Source organism: Chrysochloris asiatica, unplaced genomic scaffold (genome assembly GCF_000296735.1).
Source record: "Chrysochloris asiatica unplaced genomic scaffold, ChrAsi1.0 scaffold00020, whole genome shotgun sequence".
Lineage (NCBI taxonomy): Eukaryota > Metazoa > Chordata > Mammalia > Afrosoricida > Chrysochloridae > Chrysochloris > Chrysochloris asiatica.
The window spans coordinates 23,832,320-23,856,848 of NW_006408538.1; the positions used below are offsets into that span (position 1 = coordinate 23,832,320).

At 40.0% G+C, this 24,529-nt stretch overlaps 1 pseudogene; it reads right to left on the reverse strand.

The window, feature by feature from the left end:
* Window positions 1-5,028: 5,028 nt before the first annotated feature.
* LOC102841286 lies at window positions 5,029-5,577 on the reverse strand (annotated as a pseudogene).
* Window positions 5,578-24,529: the final 18,952 nt, after the last annotated feature.

The following is a 24,529-nucleotide window of genomic DNA, read 5'->3' on the forward strand; positions in this document are numbered from 1 at the left end:
TGGTTATACCCTTTTAGGAATGGGTTGTCTTTGTTATATTAATGAAGCATGATGAATGTAGGGTGTATACTAAGTTAAACTTTTTTTAAATATATACATAGATGGGAGCAAGTGGATTATCAAGCTACTTAGAGCTCTCCAAAGCAGTAGGCAGCAGAATCTGAAGAGACAAGGAGGGGAAAAGCCTTCCCCTCGAACTGACACTCAGAATTAAAACTTCTAGCCTCTGAAACTGTGAAAAAATTTTTGGTAAAGCCATCCACTGATGGTATTCCTATTATGTTGCTGTTGTGTGCCATCAAGTCGATTCCAACTCATAGCTACCCTCAATACGGTTTCCAAGATGCAGCTAACGAGCTTGAATCGTCAACCTTGTGTCTGAAACCGACTTTACAGTCCAGTGCATTAAACCACAGCATAACACCAGGACTCCATCCCTATTATAGTAGCACTGACAACTAGCACAAGGCCATCTGATTTAGTTACATGTAACAACTTGCATGCAATCATGTGACTACATGTATCCACCCCTTGTCTGTCAGTTTGTTATCCTGTGTGTGGCTGTGATTCTGGAAGTTATGGCACTGGTATTTTAAATACCAGAGGGTCAGTTACCTATAGTGGACTAATGTCTGCAGAACTTTCAGACTAAGACACACTAGGAAAAAGGACAGGCAGACCACTTGTAAAAGGTTAGCCACTGAAAACCTTATGTTACCAAAACATTGTCTGATACAGTGCTGGAAGATGAGCCCCTCAGGTTGGAAGGCACTCAAAATATAACTGGAGAAGAGTTGCCTCCTCAAAGTAGAGTTGACCTTAATGAATGGATGAAACAAAGTTTTGGGGACCTTCATTTGCTGATGGGGTGCAGTTCAAAATGAGAATAAATAGTTGCAAATATCCATTAATAATTGGAATGTGGAATTATGAAGTATGGATCTAGAAAATTGGAAGTCATCAAAAATGAAATGTAAGGCATAAACATCAATCAATATCCTAGGTATTAGTGAGCTGAAATGGACAAGTACTGGCCATTTAGAATTGTATAATCATTTGGTTTACTATACCATGAATGATAAATTAAAGAAAAATAGTGTCACATTCATCATCAAAAAGAGCATCTCACGATCTATCTTGAAGCATAATGCTGCCTGTGATAGGGTAATATTCATATGCTTACAAAAAAGATCAGGTAATACCCCTATTATTTAAATTTACACACCAGCCACTAAGACCAGATATGATGAAAATGGACTTCTTCAGTCAGAAACTGATCAAACATTGATAATTGCTGGTGATTGAAATGTGAAAGTTGGAAACAAAGAGGAAGGATCAGTAGTGGGAAAATACGGCCTGGGTGATAGACACAATGCTGGATAGCATATAATAGAATTTTTCAAGCCCCAAAACTTATTGCAGATATATATATTTTTTTCAGCAACATAAAAGGCAACTAACTATACATGTGGACCTCACCAGAGAGAGTACACAGAAATCAAATTGACTACATCTGTTAGAAGAGATGATGGGGAAGTTCAACATCATCACCCAAAACAAGGCCTGGGGCAGACTATGAAACACAATCAATAGCTTATATGCAATTTCAGACTGAAGCTGAAGAAAATTAAAGCAAGTCCACAGGAGCCAAAATATGACCATGAATAAATGCCTCTTGACTTTAGAGACCATCTCAGAACAAAGTTTGATGTAGGAATCAAATTGGGATGGCATATCTATAGATTGCTTTGGGTAGTGTTGACATTCTCACAATGTAAAGTCTTCCTATCCAGGAACATGGTATATTCTTCCATTTTTGTGTCTTTTTTGGATTCTTGGAATAGTGTTTTGCAGTTTACCTTGTGTAGGTCTTTTGTTTCTATTTATTTATTCCTAAGCATTTATTTAGTCTTTGGGCTGTTTATTGTAAATGGTATTGTTTTCCTAATTTCCTCTTCAGAGGTTCTTTATTAGTATAAAGAAATCCAACTGTTTTTTTATATTGATCTTGTACCCTTGTTGAACCTTTCAATGAATTCCAATAATTTTCTTGCTGAATCTTTTGAGATTATCTATGCATAGGATCATATCATCTGCAAACAGAATGAGTTTTATTTCTTCTTTGCCACTTTGGGTGCCTTTAATTTCCCTTTCTTGCCTTATAACTTTGCCTAAGACTTCCAACACAATATTGAATAGAAGTGGTGCTACAGAACATCCTTGTCTGGTTCTTGTTCGCAAAGGGGATGCTTTCAGTTTCTCTTCATTGAGAGTAATGTTGCGTGTTGGATTTGCATGTATGCTTTTAACCATGTAGAGGAATTTCCCTTCAATTCCTTCTTTGTTAAATATTTTATCAGTAATGGATGTTGGTTTTGTCAAATATTCTTCTTTTCCTTTGTTTTACTTATATGGTATAGTATGTTGATTGCTTTTCTAGTATTAAACCATCTTTCATCACTGGAATGAAACCCACTTTGTATTATTATTATTAATTTTTTTTTAATGTTGTTGAATTCTACTGGCTAAAATTTTGTTGAGAATTTTTGCATCTGTGTTCATGAGCGATATTAGTCTATCATTTGCTTTTTTAGTGACATCTTTGCTTGGCTTTGGTATGAGGGCTATGCTTACATCATAAAATGTACTCAGGAGTTTTCCATCCTTTTCTATGTTCTGGAATAGCTTGACTATATTTGGCATCACTTCTTTTCTGAGTTTTTGCTAGAATTTACCAGTAAAGTCACCTGGGCCCAGGCTTTTTTGTTGTTGTTGAGAATTTTTTAATTACCTCTTGTTGAGAGTTTTTTAATTCAATTTCTTCTTTCGCTATAGGCTGTTCAAGTATTCTGCTTCACTCTGTGTTAGTTTACGTAGGTCGTGTTTTTCTTAAAATGTATCCATTTTGCCTAGATTTTCAAATTTATTATAGTCCAATTCTTCATTGTTTTCTATTATTATTCTTTTTATTACCATTGGCTATGTTGTGGTGTCACTCATATAATTTCTTATGCATATTATTTGTATCTTCAACTTATTTTCTTTTGTTAGATTTGCTAATGGCTTGTCCATTTTTGTTAATCCCTTCAAAGAACCAGCTTGTGGTTTTGTTGATTCTTTCTATTGTTTTTCTGTTTTCTAATTCATTTATTTCTGCTGAAATCTTTATCATTTCTTTTCTTCTGGGGACTGCAGGCTTACTTTGCTGATCTTTTCTAATTGTTGGAAATACGTTGATTTTGGTTCTTCCTTCTTTTTTCATGTGTACATTTATTGCTATCTGCTGCCCTCTCAGCACTGCTTTTACTGTGTCCCAAAGGTTTTGGTATGTTGTGTTTTCATTCTCATTTGATTCAAGGTGTTTTTATTTTATTTTTATTTGTTATGTTATCCAGTAACTATTAAGCAGAATGTTATTTAGTTTCCATGTATTTGAGTTTGTCTCCTTGATCTTCCTGTTGTTGGTTTCTAATTTTATACCATTGTGAGTTCAAAAGATGATTTGTAGTATTTCAATGATTTTTAATTTACTGAGGCTCACTTTGTGGCCTAACATATGACCTATTCTGGAGAATGTTCCATGTGCCATTTTATGTTCCATTCTGGAAAAGGATGTATATTGTGCTGTTGTTGGGTTGAATGCTCTATATAAATCCATGAGGTCAAGTTGGTTGATTGTGTTGTTGAGTTCTTCTGTGTCTTTGTTGGGTTTCTTTTCAGTTCCTCTGTTCCTTCATGTAAAGTGGTGTATTAATATCTCCAATCCCACTAGCTGCACCTCGGAAACCCTATACAGAGTAACTATGGGTCAGAACCAACTCACTGGCACTTAACAACAACAACAACTAGCATTGTAAAGTTGTCTATTTCTTCAATTATATTAGAGTTTGATTTATATATTTTGAGGCTCTTTCATTGGGTGCATAGATATTTATTGTGGTTAGAGCTTTCTGTGCAATTGATCCTTTAATCATGATATAACACCCTTGTCTCTTATGCTGGTTTTTGCCTTAAAGTCTATTTTATTAGAAATTAATATTGTCACGCCTGCTTGATTTTAATCACCATTAGCTTGACCTATTTTTTCTATGCTTTGATTTTAAATCTATTTTTGTCTTTGTGTGTAAGCTGTGTCTCTTGTAGACAGCTTATTTTTGGATCCTTTTTGATTTTCTCTTCTGGTGCTCTCTGTCTTTCTTTTGAATGTAATACTGTTTTATTTAACTTCAATAATATTTCAGCATTTTAAACATACCAAAGAAATAACAGAACCTTGCAATGTGTGTTTTAGTACAGAAAGTTCTTGAACTTCCATTGATGTAGTGGCTCTTTGCTTCGCTGACAATAGAGTTCAACATTTGTTCAAAAATGAACATTTGAAAAACTACTGCACTTATAAAAACACAAAACAAAAACAAAAAAATACTTCACATACCAGCTGACCCCTCCTTTTTTCCACAGCTAAGAGTGGCAGCAGATACTACGGTCACATGAGACAACCTGAAGCTAAATGGATGGTTACTGCGTGTCAACAGGTCAATGTCACAGTACACATCCTGAGCTCCAACCTCTCCAAAGGGCTCTCCCCTGACTCCCACCCCCAGCCAAGCATGAACCAAGAGTTTGTCCCAGTTGTTCTGTTCTTTTTACAAACTATAGATAGTTGAGAACTCAGGATTTCTAGTCAATAACCATTTAGTTAACACCACCTTACAAAGTAAGCAAACAAAGAAAATGCCATCAGCAGCTTTAAATGCCTTGTCACACAGAGAGGGGACCACAGAGGGCCCTTTCATTTTAAAAGTGCTCGAAAATATATGTTATTCTGATACAGGTTCTGGGTGCTCTGGACATCCACGGCCACTTCATGTAAGTCACTGACAAGTTCAAGAGCACTTTGAGAGACTACAGTATGATCGTTACCCAATTTTGTAATGAAACCTAATGAGGACAACAGACGGGTCTCAAAGAGACATGTCAATCACGGCGCTGCCCTATTCTAAGGTCTTCACAAGGAGACAAACAGTTTTATTCATTTTCCTCTTTGTCTTCCTTCTCCACCTTTCTCTGGGCAACTTTAGGGTAACCCTTTACACCATCAAACTTCTCCTTCAGTTTCACTGCTCTGTTGATGTAAGGCTGCTTCTCACTGCCACTCAAATTATTCCATATCTCACCCAGCTTTTTGGCCACATCACCAATTGAGATGCCAGGGTTTGTGGATTTGATCATGTGAGGAAATTCAGAACAGAAGAGGAAGAATTCAGATGGAGGTTGTTTGGGGGCATTGTGGTCCTTCTGCTTGCTTCCCTTTTGTTGTTATTAGGTGCCATCGGGTTAGCTGGCCCATAATCCTTCATTTCTCAATCATAAGGTATTTTGTCCGCCTTTGCCATCTCATTAGATTTAGATTTCTCTTTCTTAGGCAGTCTTCCACCTCTCAGAGCACTTCTTGGGAAATTTGGCAAAATTGTCAGTGACCTCTGGTTTGTTCTTACGTTCCTGTCTGAGTGTCTGCACAAAGAAGGTATACACAAAGAGCATGCCCTTTGGTTTCTTGGGGTCACCTATAGCCATCCTGACTGTACTGGTCAGGTCTGGTCAACACAGGGCATGGTGTGAGCTGCGGCCACGAGGGCCCTACTCTCTGTCTCTTGGTTTGTGCATTTAATTCATTGGTGTTCAGTGTAATTATCAGAAAGTATGGATCAATTGTAGGCAGTTTGCTGGATGTGTTTTTCTGTGTGGAGCTGATGGCTTCTTGGTTCCACATATTTTTCTGAGCTGAGTCCATTCTGTTTGTGCATTTTCTTGTCAATTTCTTCATGGCTCTTGTTTTAATTTTTACAAAATCTTCATGGCTTTCCCTTTTCTTGATTTGATGTGAAGGTGTATAAATGTTTTCTGAAGTGTCCCTGTAACTTATTAATTTCTTCCCCAGTTTAAAACATTCTGCATTATCTTGAAATCTTCTTGACTTCCTCACCGTTTGAAAGTTCTGCAGCTATGCTTTTCCCACTTTTTGCTTTCTAGTAGTCTTTATTATAAATTGATGTCCCTGATTCCCTCGTTTCAGTCTTGTAGGTTTGTTTTCCTTTAGATCTTTTATGTGTGAGTTGAATTCTATGTGGTGTTGTGTATGTCAACCTCTGGTTGTGTCTTCTGCTGTTGGTTCTGAGTCCAAAGGACTCCCTTTAGTATTTTTTATAAAGTTGGTCTGGTTTTTCACAAATTCCTTTAATTTCTGATTATCGAGAAATGCTGTAATTTCACCATCATCTTTAAGGGACAGTCTTGCCAGCTTTATGATGCCTGATTGGCATTTTTATTTTCTCTGTCAGAGCATTGTATCTTCCCATTGCCTTCTTTCTTGCATAGTTTCTACCAAGAAATCAGAGTTTAGCCTTATTTGGTCTCCTTTGTAAGTAACTTCATTTTTCCTGAGCGGTTTTCAGTTTTCTTTCCTTGTGTTCGATGTTGGGGAATCTGATTATGATATGCCTTAGTGATCTTCTTTTGGGGTCTATCCTATTTGGCGTTTGTTCAACTTCCTGAATGTGTATCTTATCTTCTCATTAGGGAAATTTTCTTCTGAAGCTCTTCAACTCTTTTCTGTGCTTTTCTTCCTGTTCTAGAAATCTTCATGTTGTCCACATGAATCTTAGGCTTTCTTCAGATTTTTTCATTCTTTATTTTTTTGTAATTGTTCTTCTAGCTTACTTTTTAAAAAATTGTTCTTCCAGCTTACTAGTACTGAGAGATTTATCTTCAAGCTCACTAACAGCCTTCTATTTGCAGGTTTTGTATAGTCTCTCATCCTTTATCTATTTTGTATGACTGTTCCTGCAGTGGTTTTCTGAATTGCTCCTTGTTTTCCTCAACCTTTATATCAATCATTTGTTGTTGTTGTTGTTGTGTTCTCTTGAATTATTTTTCAGGTAGTTCCAAAGATGTTTTTCCCTCAAAATGTTTTGTATCTCTGCCTCTTGGTTGTTTATTTGAGCCACTCTGTCTTGTTTCTTCACATGAACAGAAATTGTCTGCTGCTTTAGAGACATTGTGGTATTGTATTTCTGTTAAGTTGATGATTGTATGTTGGTGTATTTTGGGGCACTCACCATGCCTCCTGGTGGGTGTGATCAGTAGATAAGCGTGTATGGTTCTATGTTCACTGTTCATGCAATTCCATTCAGGATGGATTTAGCTGATGTTGGCTATTTTCATTGGCCTGGTGTATAGCAGCTGATACTGGCTCTTGCCCAGTGGGTGGGGTTGTAGAGGGTACAGTTGTGACTGTGCTATATAGATGTAGTTGTCTTCTATTGAGTGAGGCAAGGATAGAAAACACACACATAAGAGAGAGACGTAGACAAGCAACATTGAAGAAAGAAAAAAGTAAAGGGCAGGGGTGTGGGGGGAAGGAGGCAAGAGCTAGAATACCAAAACTACAGAGAGAAAGGAAAATAAAATAATTTTTTAAAAAGGAAATAAAGAGAAATAAAAATAACTAAACACAATTAGTGGGAGGATGAGTAAATGGTAAAGAGATCAGAGAGTATTAAAAAAAAAACACACACACACAAACACAGAGAGATTTAAAAGAAGAAGAAGAAAGAAAGAAGTAGCTTTGGTGAGAAAGAGAAGCAGGAAAAAAAAAGAAAGAAAAAATGGAAGGAGAAATAGAAAGGATAGAAAGTAAAAGAAAGAATAAATAAGCATAATCAAAGGTAAAAAAACAGGGCAGGTGTCAGACCCAAAGAGGAGAAAATTCTAAGGTTTCCTGCCAGCCAAGAACCTCATGTCATGGTTGGGTAAGGGACGACATGGTAACACTCAGCCCTAAATGGAGTTCCTGTAGGGCTTGGTGTTATCTGTTCTGAACACTCAATTTGAAAGTAGTTCATGCAGAACCCAAAGCAGTTAGGGGATCAGGGCACTGCTGAGGGTGAGACGCCCTGCTAATCTAGGGCTGACCAGAACTGGCTCTGCATGTCTGAAACAGGCCACACCTGATACCAGGTATGGGGTTGGTGCTGCTAGCTCTCCACACCCTCTGATGCAACTTCACCAGTCCGGAGGGAAGGAGCTTCCCTGGGAGTGTATGCAGGTGGGGGCCAGCCACACCTCTGGTCACCAGGATAACATGGAGCACAAGGGGAAAATGTTCACACCTTTCCTCCACCAATAAGGGGTAGGACTCTGTACCAACTACTGTTCTCCTGCCTTCAAAGTCACCTGTGAAAGTTCAAGATAGCCAAGTCATGCCTGGATAGCTGGCACAAATCACTAGTCTCTTTTCTTCCCACTAATCTGTTCAGATACTTCTCCTAGTGAAGGCTAGTCCAGGGCTGGCCAGGGCCTACTCTGCAGATTTGGAGCAGGGCCCTCCTAAATGAGATTACTGCAGATAGCTCCCCCTCCCTTTAATGTGACTTACAACTGCTGTGCTCACCTCCATGCAGTTCCAACCACCAAGATGGCAGGAGTTTCCCTGAGGGGGTACTCAGGTGGGAGCTGGCCTCCCCTCTGGTCACCAGGGGGTTAAGAACAAAAAAAGATGGCAACTTTCTTGCCATGAGCTACAGGTACGTTTCTGTAATGCCAATATATTTTTTTGTCTCTGAAGTCACTCACAAAAGCTCAAGATGGCTGTGCCCATCTGGTCAACTGGTACAGGTCACCAGTCTTTCCTTTTTTTACCGTGCCTGCTCAGCTTTCTCCTAGTAAGCATTCATCTACTTTTTTATCCCTTCATCTGAAACTCAGAGTTCCAGGACTACACCTGCATCTCTTTCATTAGGTTTTCTGTGTCTTTGTTGCAGAGAGTGTCCATACAGCTTTTCTGCCTTGTCTGTCATTTGCTGCCTCCCCCTGACTTTTATCTTAACTACTCATTCTTCATATAAGCCGACCAGGTCTCAGCTTGCGTACATCATGCTATGGTGAAGCCTGCCCTCTACCTGCCATGCCAGAATAACAGTGGGCTCTTTCTCTTGCACTCCCATAATTGGACTTACATGTAAATTTACTAGGAAGAAACATGACTTGTTTGATAACTTTTAACCTGTTTTTATGTTGTTTTCTTCTTTAAGAACACTCACCTGGAGAAGGTGTCCCCCTGCCCTGAAAGGCAAGGGTTTCTTACCCTCCAAGTTAAAGAGATCCTAGCCCTTCCTTGTATGGTGTCAGCCTTTACCCCAGTGGACAGGCTGTTAAAGCAAGCTCCAGAAATGAGGCATTATGCTTTAAATGTCATTTGGGATTTCAAGTACCAGGGACTTAAAAGACGAGTCCCGTGGCTAATATCACCCAAACCAATAATAAACATCTCTCCATTCCCTTTCGGAAAGTATCCCCAGCCGACACTGGGACTTATTACTGTGTTGAACACAAGAAAGCCCAAAATCAGGAATAGGAAGGCATTCAGAGAAAGGAGCTTCAAACTTTCATTACGGAAGGTAAAGAGCCACCGCAGGTTCAGGATAGATGGGACTGGTCCTCTAATGGGCTACTTACTATGTTCCAGGTTGACCATAAAAGGAGAGAAGCTGAAAGACTGCTAGATGTGTCACTATTTCTCCTGATAGTGACTTAGGGGCAACTCTAAGTCCTTTAACTGCCCCAGTGTTTGCCTGTGCTAGAGTCCCCATCTTAACCCTTTTGCATCATCCGCCCCTATATCCAGTAAACACTTGGTTAGTTTGATATGCTTTCTGGGTTCCCTGTTTCCTTCTTTCAGCCTTCCTTAACTAGACTACTCGATCAAGGTGGAGAATACTATCTGAGTACCTGTGAGTACATGGTTACAGAAAGCCTATGAAGACTTCCAGTTTTCTTCCTCCTGCAATCAATTATTGTGAAACCCTTGGTTATCTTCATTGAACCTCAGTCACCCAGAAACCCTGAATAAGAATTTGTCCCTATGCACATTCCCAGAATACACTTTTTTATACAGAAGGAAATTATATCCTATTGGTTAATTTCCTTACTCTCAGGGATCGATCCACTTACATTTGACAATCCAGTACCTAACAAGAATGCATTTCATAGAATAATGTACACTGGGTTTCTTCACCTTCACAACCCAAATCCACTCCTCACCACCCAAGAACAGGGCAAAAAGGGAAACTAGTAATGTCATATGTAGAGGGATATAGCTCTATATTCACAGTGGTTACAAATTGGCATGCTAACCTCAAGGTTGGCAGTTCGAAACTACAAAGGTGTTCCACGGAAGAAAGATGAGGCTTTCTGCCCTCATAAAGATTTACAGCCTTGGAAACCCTGTACTGGGTAACTATGAGTCAGAACTGATTCCACTGGTACTTCACAACAACAACAAGCTCTATCTTAGAAGAACAGGGATTTGGATAGTGTTTCCCCAGAACCACTATCCAAGGACTCAGGTTCTATAAAATGGACATAGCCAACAAACAGCATTCATCTCATAGCCCTGGTGTGGATTATTAACCACAAGGCTGGCAGTTCAAACCCACAACCACTCTTGGAAGCCTTAGACAGGGTTGCTATGAGTTGGAACCGACTTAACAGCACACAACAACATTCATCACTGAGCTCTGGACAGAGAACAAGACTTGAGAGACCAGCAGACCTTCTTGAACTCATTCACCAAAGTTGTTCTAGATAATTGCACTGCTTTAGACTTCCTGCTTGCCAAGTCTGCAGGAGTTTGTGCTGTTATTAATAAGACCTGCTGTGCTTGGATTGATATCACATGGGAAGTTGAACTAGTAATGCAATGCATGCCATTCACAAGGTAGTGGAGTGGACCAGTAAGCCCCAAACCCAAGCCTAATTCACCAACCTCTTACCCACTTTGGGACCTTGGCTCACTCCCTTAATTGCTATATAAATTATAATACTACTAATCAGGATTTTGTCCCCTGCTTAGTGAAAGTGGTGGCTCTGGGAGCAGTTAATACTTTTAAAGCGGGTGAAGCTTTTCCCTTACTGGAGCAAACTCCCCTCTGTCCGTGGAATGGGAGGTGTCTGACAGTTAATCTAGCCAAGATGTCTCCAGTTTTCATGACTAGTGCCCTTTGCCTGATTATAGTAAATTACATTAAAGCCTCTCATCCATATGGTGACCCTACTCAGCAGCAAGAAGCCAGATGGAAGGGGCACCCATTTCCCAAGACTGAGAAATGAACAACAGAGGGGTGGAATTGAAACAGGGACACTGAGAAGGTGCCTATAGTAAAATGGAACCCAGATAGTCATCCATTTATAAACAGCAGCTATAGTTAAAGTTTAACCCCTCCCTATCTGCATTCCAAAGTTAAACACACTCTTATTAAAGCATAGAAGAAATATATGCCAAACTAATTGCAATCAAAACCAGCAGGAATGGCAACATTAATCTCAGATAAAAATAAACTTTAAAGGAAAAGCCAGCATAAGAGACAAAGAAGGGCATTATCTCATGGTTAAAGGATCAATTGAACTAGAAGATGTAACCATAATAAATATCTACACTCCCAATGAAAGAGACCCAAAATACATAAAGCAAACTATAATAGAATTGAAGAGAGAAATATACAACTCTACAATAATAGTGGGAGATTTTAATATACCCTTTCAAAATAGTTCAGAATAACCAGAAAGAAGCTCAGCAGAGACACAGAGGAACTACACAACACAATCAACCAACTGGACCTAATAAATGTGTACAGAGCATTCAACCAAACAACAGCACAATAAGTCTCCTTACATTTTAAAAAAAGCATCAAAATATTACAAAGCATCTTCTCAAACCACACTGCTATAAAATTAGAAATCAACAATAGGAAGATCAAATTAACAATATCATATACATGGAAATTGAGTACCACTTTGCTTAAAAGCTACTGAGCAGCAGAACAAATAAAAAGCAAAAATTTGAAATTCCTCGAAAAAAATGAGAACAAAAACATAACATACCAAAACCTTTGGGACACAACAAAAGCAGTGCTGAGAGGACAATTTAATGCAATAAATGCACAAAGTGAAACACTCTTTTTTAATATTCAGTGCAGAACTTGTGACCCAGATGGGGGCACTACTCTCCTCACTGGGAATAATAAGTGAAATCAGTAAACAGAAGCAGTTAAAATAATCACGATTTCCGGGATGCAACTTCCTCAGTGCTGTAATTGAAAAACAATACCTTATCACAAGTTTTACAGTCCTGATTTTCCTTCCCCTTAAAAGTCCCAGTCAAAAAGCTGGGAGATTCCCACTCCTCTGTCCACAAGTGTATTGATAATCAATCGATTCTTTGCTCTTTGTTCTGAGACCTGTCTCTGAGTTTTGGCTGTGTCAGCAGAAGGCAATTAAGTCCTCCTTATATAACAATTGTTAAATATTGCTGAGTCAGGTCTAACTCATAGCGACCCAGTATAGGGTTTCCAAAGAGTGGCTGGTGAGTTTGAAGCTCTGACCTTGTAGTTCAAACTGAACTTGTGGTACAGTGATTACCTTAAAGCACCATCAAATACATCCCTGTGGTCCACCAGTCAAAGTGAAGACGTTTGGAGGTCCAGTTATAAATGGAGTCTTTATTCAGGTCTGTCTCACAGTGAATTCAGTGGGTCCCCGAACTCACCCTGTAGTGATTTCCCCAGTTCCAGAATGCATGATTGAAATAAAAATGCTCAGCAATGGGCAGAACCCCCACATCAGAACCCTGAAATGTGGAATAAGAGCTATTGTGATAGAAAAACCAAGTGGATGTCATTAGAACTGCCTCTGCCAAGGACAATAATAAATCAAAAGCAATGCAGCATTCCTGAAGGATTGCAGAGATCAATGCCATCATCAAGGATGTGAAGGATATAGGTGTGATGATTCCCAGTACATACCCATTAAACTTGCCCATCTGGCCTGTGCACAAAACAGATGGATCTTGGGGAAATGACAATACTAAGCCAGTGGTGACTCCAATTGCAACTGCTGTCCCAAATATGGTTTCATTGCTTGAGCAAATTAATATATTTCCTGTTATTTGGTATGCAGCTATTGACCTATCCAATGCCTTTTCCTCAATTCTTGATTCAAAGGTTCACCAGAAGCAGTTTACCTTCACTTGGCAAGTCCAACAATGCACCTTTCCCATCCTACATCATATGAGTATGTCAACTCTCCAGCACTTTGTCATAACTTAATCCACAGGGATCTTGACTGCCTTTCACTTCCACAAGATGCCACACTGGTCCATTACATTGATGGCATTATGCTGACTGGATCTAGTAAGGAAGTATCAGTACTCTAGGTTTATTGGTAAAACAGCTGCATGCTATAGGATGGGAAATTAACCCCACTAAATTTCAGTTGCCTTCCACCTCAGTGAAATTTCTAGGGAGCCAGTGGTGTGGAGCATGTCAAGATATTATTACTAAAGTGAAGGATAAGTTATTGCATATGAGCCCTTTCACAATTAAAAAGGAGACACAATTCCTGGTGGAGTTCTTTGGATTTTAGAGGTAACATAGCCCTCATTTGAGTGTACTTCTCTGGCCTATTTATCAAGTGATTTGAAAATCTGCAAGTTTTGAGTGGGGCCTAGAACAATAAAGGGCTCTAAATATATTCAGGCTGTCATGCAAGTCACTCTACCTTCCATATGGGTCATTTGATCCAGCTGACCCAATGGTGTTTGAAGTGTCACTGGTAGTTAGAGATGCAGTTTGGAGTCTTCAGCTGGCCCCTATTGGTGAATCACAGCAAAGACCCTTAGAATTTTGGAACAAAACCATGCAAGCCTTTGCAGATAACTACTCTCCTTGTGAAAAACATCTTTTGGCTTGTTACTGGACCTTCATAGAGGCTGAACACCTAAGTATGGGTCACCAACTCACCATGTAACCTGAGTTGCTTATCACAAACTGGGTGTTGTCTGACACACAGAGTCATAAAGTTAGACATACACAGTAGAACTCCATCAAACAGGAGTGATATATACAAGATCAGACTCAAGCAGGACCGGAAGGCACAGCAACATGCATGAAGAAGTGTCCTGAATGCCCATGATCTCCACTGCTGTCACATTACCTTCCCTCTCCCAGCCGGCACCTATGACATGGATTGCCAGAGACTTGAAAGAAACATGATTGGAAAATTGGTGACAATGAGGTGTGGGAAGAGGTATGTGGATATACCACTCTAAATGGTCCTGAAAAGTGATGATAACTGTGTCTCATGAAAAGGTGACCTCAGCAGAGAATTTTAACAATCAAGTAGATATGATGCAATTATCTTCTTTCCCCACTTCTGCCATTGCCCAGTGGGCTCATGAACAAAGTGGCCATGGTGGCATAAAAGTCACTCATGCATGGGCTAAGTAGCCTGGACTTCTACTTCCCAAGGCTGATTTGGCTACAGCTACTGCTGAATGCTCAATCTGCCACCAGGAGAAACCAAGACTGATTTCCAGATATGGGACCATGCCTCATGGAGATCAGCCAGCAACCTGGTGGCAGGTTGATTACATTGGCCCACTTCCATCATGGAAAGGGCAACATTTTGTTCTTACTGGAATAGACACTTACTCTGGATATGAATTTGCCTTCCCTTCACACAATGCTTCTACCAAAACTACCACCTGTGGGCTTATAGAATGCTCTATCCACCATCATTGTATGCCACACAGCATCACCTCAGATCAAGGAACTACTTCCCAACAAATGAAAGTACAGCAATGGTCCCATGCCCATGGAATTCACTGGTCTTACCATGTTCCTCAGCATCCTGAAGCAGCTGGCATGAGTTAACAATGGAATGGGCTTCTAAGAACACTGCTACAGCACCACCTAGGTGGCAATACCTTGCAGGGTTGGGGCAATATTGTCCAGGAGGCTGTGTATGCTCTAAACCAGTACCCAATATGTGGTGCCATTCCACCAATTGCCAGGAGCCACGAGTCCAGGAAGCAAGGAGTGGAAATGGGAGTGGTACCACTTACTATTTCTCCTAGTGATCCACTCAAAATATTTTCACTTCTTGTCTCTGTGATTCTAAGCTCTTCAGGTCTAGAGGTGTATCTCTCAAAGGGAGGAATACACCCACCTGGAGACACAATACTGATTCCATTTAACTGAAAGTTAAGAATATCCCCTGGCCACTTAAAACTCCTCACACCTCTAGATCAACAGGCAAAGAAGGGAGTTACTGTATGTCAATCAGTGTGACTGATCCTGATTTTCAAGGGGAAATTGGATTGATATTACTCGGGCTGCGAACTTCAGGGTCAGCAATTTGAAACTACCAGCTGTTCCACGGAAGAAAGATAAGGCTTTCTGCTCCCGTAAAGATTTACAGCCTCGGAAACCCTGTACAGGGTCGCTATGAGTCAGAACCAACTCCACGGCACGTAACAACAACAATGGAATCAAAGAGACTATGTCTGCGTGATAGTTAAGAATATGTTTTGTGTCAACTTTACTGGGCCAAGGTTCCTAGTGGTTTGGCAGTTGAGATGTGGTGATCCCCATGATGATGCTCAGTACAGTGTAGTTAAGTCTATGATAATCAGCTATGAACAGACAGTTAATTCTACATGATTGGCTATGAGCCGCAAATCAATTGAAAGGATGTTTCCTCAGTGATGTGGTCTGCTTCCAGTATAATGAACAGCCCTGCAAAGCGTGCTCCCTTTCCTACTGGGTCTGGATCTTGCATCTGGCTCATCTTCCAACCTCAAGTTCACTTGGACCAATGGCCTTTATTATCTCTCTGCCCACCTGCCTGCTGGTCTGCTATCTACCTGTCAAACTTGCCTGCCAATGTTGACCCAAACTTGGGACTCTCCCATCTCTACAATTGTGAGCCATTTCCTTGATATAAACTTCTCTTTATACATATACATATATGTTTCACTGGTTTTGCTGCTCTAGAGAATCCAGCCTAAGACAGTCTGGAATGCAGAAGATTTCTTGAGATTTTTCTTAGTACTACCATATATTGATTGAAGTCAATGGCAAATTACATCAACCCAATTCTGACATGATTACTAATGACTCAGACCATTCAGGAATGAAGGTTTGGATCACCCCATCAGGCAAGGAACCATGACCAGCTGAGATATTTGCTGAGATTAAAGTGAGTACAGAAATGGTGATGGAAAAAGGTAGTTCTAAATACCAGCTATGGCCACGTAACCAGTTTCAGGAATGAGGACTGCAAATGTTATGAGCATTTTTTTCCCTTGTATGTATAAATCAAATATTTTTGTTTTGTTCACTTATAAAATATAAGATGTAGAGTAGGCAGACACACTACAGAGACCCTCTATAGCAAAGATATGGAAGACCAAATAAAGAAGATACAAATGATAGTTCTGGAAGCCTGAGCTTCAGAGGAAGGGATAGAGAAGTGGACTGACTGCTTATCAGGAGAAGAAGCTGAACAAGCATGGAAGAGAAAATGAACTGTGCCAGTCAACAAGAAACAGTACGACCATCTTGAACTTTTATGAATGACCAGTAGGTTAAGAGCTTGATGATGTAACTTAGCTAGGTGTGTATCCCTGCTGGCTACCTCTTCCAGGAAAGCTGACGGAGGCTGATGCATCACGTGCCCATTACAACAAAAACATCTGTCGATGAAGGGCCACCTGTTTTAGAACGGAATTGGGAGAGAGGATAATGTAAAAATAATTTACTATGATTTCACCAAATAGGATTTCTGATCTCATTTAAAATGCCCTTTATCTTCATTTCAATATAACTCCCTTTCTAAGTCCATGCTGGCCTGAAGCCAAATTCAGCAATAGGTTTAATCTTACAAACCTGCTGAGTCTGAAGAGAAAGTTTAATTTTGTGGTCACCATTAAATTTGTACTGTGTCTTATGAAGAAAACAGAAAGAGAAAGAGGCTGACATGAGAGACCCTATGCAGTAACAATTTTTCAGAAACAAGAAAGAGAGAATATAAAATTTGAAAGATAACCATGCTCTCTCCAAAACATTCAGTCAACTCCTCTAGGTCATACTGCATAGGAGATAATGGATAGGATCAGTAAGAAATTACCTAAAAATCAAAACCTAATTGGTTTTAAATACCCCAGAAACTTATGATCAGAAAACATTTTTAAAATTCTGATGAAGTGGCAAAATAGACGTAGCCAAGGCTGGATGGGATTTGAAGCTCCCCAGCCCTTCCAGTTATAGACACAGAAGTTCACACTACCATTTTAAAAAGAACTAACTTGGAAGAGTTATACCATCTGAACTCAAGACTTATTATGAAGCTACGGTTCAAAGGAGCCCTGGTATCACGCAAATGGGCAGATAAAGCAAGAGTCCAGAGATAGACCTACCCACAGGAAGTCAAGAGAGCTTAATAAAGTTTACAAGATTATTAAATGGAGGAAAGGATAATCTTTTCAACTAATGGTATTGGAGAATCTACATATCTGTATGTGCAATCTCAACTCTTTTACATAAAATTAACTAAACCTAAATGTAGCATCATAGTTACAAATCAGGCTGTGAACCTCAAGGTCAGCAGTTCGAAACTACCAGCTGTTACACAGGAGAAAGATGAAGCTTTCTGCTCCCGTTAAGATTTACAAACTAGGAAACCCTGTGCAGGGTTGTTATAAGTCGGAACCAACTCCACGGCATACCACCACCATCACCACCAAATGTAAAAGATAAAATACATAACTTCTAAAAGAAAGCATAAAAAACCTTGAGAAAATTTGGAGACAAAGATTAATTAGACCACAAAAGTAGTAATTATTTAAGTGTTAATAAATTGAACTTCATCAAAATTTAACTTTTAGGCTCACCAAAAGGCACACTTAAGAAAATGACAAGGCAAGAGACAGGTTGGTGAAAGATATTCATAATATACATATAGGAGAAAAGATTTGTAAATATAAAGAATATCTAAAGAAGACAAAAGAACCAATTAAAAGTGAGTACAAAAAAATGAACAGATACTTCACAAAAGAAATCGCTGAGTTGGCTTAATGTCATTGTTCATTAGGGAAATAATACAAATTAAAACCACAATGATAAATCATACAGGTAGAAACTGTTGAAACAGTGTATGTTTTGCTGTGTAGATTCTCAACAATTACAACAAAATAAAATTTAGAGGGGAAAATTTTTTTTTCTTGATTAAATTAAGAAATGCCACCAAACACTATCTACTGGCAGAAATGAAGACAACAGACAATTCTATGTATTGATGAAGATATGGAACAATTGGAACTGTTAGCACTGTTGGAGGGAGTATTATTGTTGTAGCTGTTCAGTGCTGTTGAGTTGGTTCCAACTCATAGCTAACCTGTATAGGGATTCCGAGCAGCTGCTGATGGGTTTGAACTGCTGACCTTGTGGTTCACAGTCCAGTGTTGATCCAATGGCGCTACACCAGAAGTCTACTGGAGGAAGTATGTTGTTTTTTATTTTCTCATTGTTGAGGAAGTTAGAACCTCAGTTTCAGGTTGCTGGTTCTAGAGGAAAGTTTTCTCTTTGTCTGCTCTTGGGTGATCTTTATGTGACGTGGCATCTTCCCTCTCACATCTCTGCTTCACTCACTTGCTTGTTTAATCTGTGTTGTACTTCTCACTTATTATCAGAGTGAGTATTCACAAATCAAGCTGTTACTTAAAAATTGGCATTATGCAAAACTGGCGGCTAACCACATCAAATAACTTAGTGAAGATAACTCTATTATTACATAACAGCCAATCCAATGTGAATCATGACCCAGCCAAGTTGACGCATAAGCTTAACCAGCAGCATTTGTTACTACCACATGTATGTCGATGCATAAAATAGTTGAACAAAAATGTTTTTACTATTCTTGTAAGTATGGAATGTCAGATCATGAAATAGTTGATAAGTGCGTATCTCAAGAGAAATTAATGCAAGACACATTCTGCATTAATCCTGCCTCATTAACAAAGACCACCCATTCACAAACGGGATTATTACCAATGACCTGTTGTTACATTGTTAGGTGCCTCCAGTTACTTCCAACTCATAGTAACCGGTTACACAACAGAACAAAATACTGCCTCACAATTGTTACATCTGAGCCCTTTGTTACTACTAATGTGTCAACCTGTCTCACTGGGGGGTCTTCCTCTTTTTCTTTTTTGCTGACCCTCCACTTTACCAAGCGTAATATCCTTATCCAAGGCCTGTGATAACATGTCCAAAGTTGGATGTCTTGTCATACTTGCTTCTAAGGAACATTCTGGCTATACTTCTTAAGACAGATTTGTTTGTTTTTCTGGCAGTCCATGGTGCTTCCAATAGTCTTCTCTAACTCCGTAATTCAAATGTATCCATTTTTCTTAGTCATTGTCCAACTTACACAGGCATATGAGGCAATTGAAAATACCATGCTTGGGTCAGACCCATTTTAGTCCTCAAACTGGAATCTTTGATCTTAAACACCTTAATGAAGTCTAGTGCAACAGATTTACCTAATGCAATACATTGTTTGATTTCTTCATCACTGCTCCCATGAGTGTTCATTGTGGATCAAAGCAAAATGAAGTCTTTCACAACCACAGGCATAGAGGTTGGAAGGTACAATCCATTTTGGGGGAGGAGGAGTAGGGGGGAGACACAATCCAATCAATCCACAACACTGATAATAAAAATGAATAAACTATTGATACACATAACATGGATGAATGTCAAAACCTAACATTGTGGTTACAAGTTGAGCTGCAAAGCACAAGGTCAACAGTTTGAAACTACCAGCTGTTCCGCGGGAGAAAGATGAGGCTTTCTGCTCCCGTAAAGATTTACAGCCTCGGAAACCCTGTGCAGGGTCGCGGTGAGTCAGAACTGACTCTGCAGCACTAGGCCCACTGAGCAAAGCCACATAATGGAGTACATAATATATAAGTGTATGAAGTTGTAATTATATGAAGTTTTAGAACTGATAAACTCTGGTGATCTATGATGACAGAAATCAGATCAGTGTTGGCCTAGGGTGAGAGGTGGGTTCGGGATTAACTGCAAAGGAAAGGCCCCATATCTCAATTCGATGGTACCTATAGAGGGATACACGTTTGTCAGTACCCACTAATCTGTGTGTACTTCAAATGATCATGTATGAGAGCCTAAAATCAGAGGCACTTGGTGTGTTAAAAGGCTTCACTGAAAGTGAAGCCTTTTAACTCCCTCTTAGGTCTTGACATGAATTTGGATTCACTCTGAATTTTTTTAACTAGTTTTTTTTCTGATAGTAGACTCTCTAACAATTATGTTGACCTACTATGAAGGAAACATTTTTCTTCTCTGTGATCTGGCAGATGCAGGATGTCACAAACTATTTCAATGCATCTTTCTTCTCTGCTCAATGGTATAGGATGTAACTGTCATGCCTGAAGGGTCCTGACACAGCATTATCAATACAACTTCTATATAATGGACCACCAGGAATAGACATGCCTGCAGAAGGAATGTTAATGACAGGTTCTCTGAAAGACCTATCTTGCCCTTGCCCTGCAGCATCCTGTAATTAGCTTAAACATACATATGCCAGCAATTAGGGTACCTTTACATGTTCGGTTAAAAGGCACATAATTAGTCCCCACCAAGTCCTTGTTCTCAGCTATCCTGCCTTCAGGGTATTTCGCTCTCTCAGTCAACCACGACTTTGTACCGTTTATTCTTTGATTTTGGCCTCTTGTCCAGTAGATTGGTAATCTTCACTTCTGATTTTGGACATTTTTCCATTCTGGGCCATCTCTAGGTTTTCAATAAATCTTTTAATCTTACTCTCACAAAACGTGTGCTCTAGACATTTCTGTGGTGTGGTCCGCTAGACTGAAAGCATTTCATCACTGACTGAATTGGAGAGTCATTGGACCCAACACCTAAACAGGACAAAGCCAAGAGCTGTTTGTGCTCCCATTCCCACCTGTTCTCTGTCTCTGAGAGGCAGATCGAGGTGAATCCTCCCAAATCCTCCAGATTGCTGTGTTTTAAGACCTTCTTTAAAATTAAGGTTTATTATAAAATTCTTTTCCTTCTTGCTTTGACATTTCAGCCCATCTGCTGGGCATCATAGAAAAACAAGCCAAGTTAGCCTTGACATCTAGTGGCCAAGAGTTGTCAATACAGTTAAAATTCTTGCTCAACTTTTGCCTCTACATGCACTGATAAAGCACAGGTTGTTGTACATTACGAAACACACATTGTTGCTTGGTAAGATGGCGCATGCCATGTTAAAGAGCAGGCTTATTCACTTGAATATTCCAGCAGTTTACATATATAAACATTGTGGCCCCACTAGGGTTTCATAAGCATATGATGGCATGCAATTAACAAAGCATCTTTTGAAAATCCATGGCCAATCAAAGAAGTTTTTTTTTTTGTTTGTTTTTTTAAGTGTTTGTTGTGAATTGAGTGATACTTTACACGGGAGAACATCAGTTTTACACTCATTGTTTCATTGCAATGATTACAATCCCCTCCGTTCATCATCATTCAACACAATTGAGGAAGTTTTGACCTAGGTAAACTCACCTTTTTATAAAGAAAATTAGAAGCTACAGGCTCCCAGTTATTTTGAAGCTTTCAAAAAACATCAGGATATTGTATCTAAGCAATATGAAGAGACCAAGGATCTATGATGCCATGGCTACGTAAATATTCCAACAGTTGGTTGTATCACAGCTGACCATCCGCTCTCATTAATACTGAAGCTGCTATTTTCTCCTCTCTGCTGCCTCCCTCTCCTCTGTTGGCTGTTCTGGCCATCACGTCTCCTTAACCTTCTTTACTGTCTTATTCTTCTTCAGACATTTTGCTTGAACTCTCCTGCTACCCTCACTGGTTCTGAAGGCTCAGAGAAACTCCTTCTAGAGATACCTTCTAAAATTCATTCAGTACCATCAAGGATAATCACCGTTGTGTTGTTATGAAGTGCCGTCGAGTCAGTTCTGACTCATAGCAATTCTGTATAGGATTTCTGAAGAGCAGCTGGTGAGCTTGAACCACCAACCTTGCAGTTCAAACTGACTTTGCAGTTCAGCGCATTAACCCACTGCGCCACACCAGGACTCCAGGGTAGTCACCAGAAGTGGAGAAAATATAAACAAACAAACAAACAAAAAAACTCATGGTGTGTCCTTGGTCCTCTGGTCCTGTGATGAATAATATAATATTGCTAATGAATTCCCAAATGTGTGAAAGAATCCCTATGAATTCACTAAAGAACTCAAAATTCTTACTGATGCATAGTGGCCTGGACTGCCTGGTCTATATCACTTTGTTCATATGCTAATGAGTCTGGAAGACACATGGCTAGAGATGCTGACTGGAAGAAGGCTCAGGAAAGCCTCACTTTAGACCCAAGGCTTCCAAGAAAAAGTTTACAGAGACAACAGCAACAAAATGATCTGAAACTCTTAGGGATGTTTTTCCAGCAGCAGACTGAACTGAAATGTATTCTGTTTATGATAATCTGTTTATGATAATCAAGATAGCCTATCTAAAAAAATAGAAAAGTAAATTAAATAGGTGGCTGATGATCTGAGCATTTTGGGAGCTTTTAATGCACCATGTGTTTCTAGACGTCACCTAGAACTTTCAGCCCTTGTTAAACACAAAGACTTAACTTGGGAAATTACTCCTAGGGCTGGATGGTAGTTTTAGCCCATGAGCTAACTCAAGACTTAGAGGTCAAGGAAGACGCTACCACCAAGAGACCAGAGGTTGCCCTGGCAGAACAAACTAAACTTACAATTCCGCACCTGCAACAGCACAAGCCCACCAACAAATGGGCCTCCTGTGAGGACAGGAGATCTCTGAACCATGAATCTGGCCCTGATCCTATGGTATATTTATTGTAAACAGCAAAACTCAAAAAGCCAGGGCATTAGAGCCCTAGCTTCATCCCCTAGATTTGACATGGAACGAAAGGACTTTAGGGAACACAGGCTTTTCCAACAATGGCACTAAGTTCCCAGGAGGATGAGGTTATCTGGCCCCAGGTGAAGGAGGAAGACAGAGAGACCTTTGATGTCACAAAATTGGAACTGGGAGCAGCACTAGCTGTGACTTAGTGGCTTTTCCTAGACTGGACTTTACTGATACTCAGACTTTACACAAGACAGAAGATTCTGCTGATAAGGAAACAAGTTTTTTTTCTCCTGAGTACAGGTTTGGTGGTGTGGTGGTGGTAATTATGTGCTGTGGAGTCGGTTCTCACTCATATCAGCCCTGCAATGGTTTCTGAAGCTGAAAATCTTTATGGGAGCAGAAAGCCTCATCTTTGTTCCATGGAACACCTGGTAGTTTCGAACTGCTGACTTTGAGGTTAGCAGCCTGACTCATAACCACTAAGCTAGCAGAACTCTTTACTGGTTTGGTAGGGATAGACAATTTAAGCATCGTTTGTCTAAAATGGAGAGAAAGACATGAAGTGGCTGACTTACACACTTTTGTGAGTTTGCTTACATTCGAAATGAGGAGAACAAAGGAGGATCTCCAGTGAGTGAAAGATGGGATGGGAGAAGCTGCTAATCTGACTGTGGTTTCCGATATGAGGAGCCTTCCTACAGAGACCCCTGTGAACTATTGTTGTAGGAGCTGCAATGGTGAAAGAGTGGGTGAGTGGAGGGGTAGGCCCTGCAATGGGCCGGATGTAAAATCCCTGAATGAGTGAGTGAGTGGAGGGGCATACTCTTGGCTAGGCCATATCTAAAATCCCTGAAAGAGTCTGTGAGTGGAGGGGCAAGCCCTGGGCTAGGCCTGGCCAGAGGCCTAACCTGAAATCCCTGAAGAGTTTTGCTGATACCTCAGAAGAGGCCCAGAGCAAGAGATAATGTTTCTTGGTCCAAGGATCTAGATGTCAGAATAAGTGAAGCTGAGATGATACCCACTTGGTTTATCTGACCACATCAATTGGACAACTGCAGTAAATCAGAGTGGCTGGTACCTAAGTGATTTTACCTTCAGAGAAGATTTTGCCCCATCAATTTTAACTGGTTAAATTGGAGGTGGAAGTAATCCTCAAAAGGTTACATATGTGTAAAAGGCCATGGCCAAAAGAGTCATAAATATGAGAGGTGACATGTACAACCAAGAAGGGTATGCTTGCATGACCAAGAAGGCTGTGGCTTGGCAGAGAGACCTGCTGGAATAACAGAGTGGCCTATACAATATGGCAGAGAGGCCTGCAAGGGGCAGCGAGTGACTGAGAGAGCTGTAAGGTTGGTGGCTGCCCTGCATTGAAGAAGGGAGGATTCTGATCTCCACCAAAGCCTTCCTTTGTTGTAGTTAAGTGCTGTAGAGTCAGTTCTGACTCATAGAGGCCCTGCCTAGGGTTTCCAACAAGCAGCTGATGGGTTTGAACTGCCACCTTGCAGTTCAAATCAATCTTGTGGTCTAGTGCTTATCCTACAGCACCACCCCAGCCCTCCCCTATTTGATTTTTCCCCTCAGGAACCTAAAGGAGACCTGATGCTACATTAAACAGTTGACCTCTGGGGTGAGTCAGTCACATTGGCCTGCAAAAGTTATCAGGTGAACTTCTGTGGTTGGCAGTACTT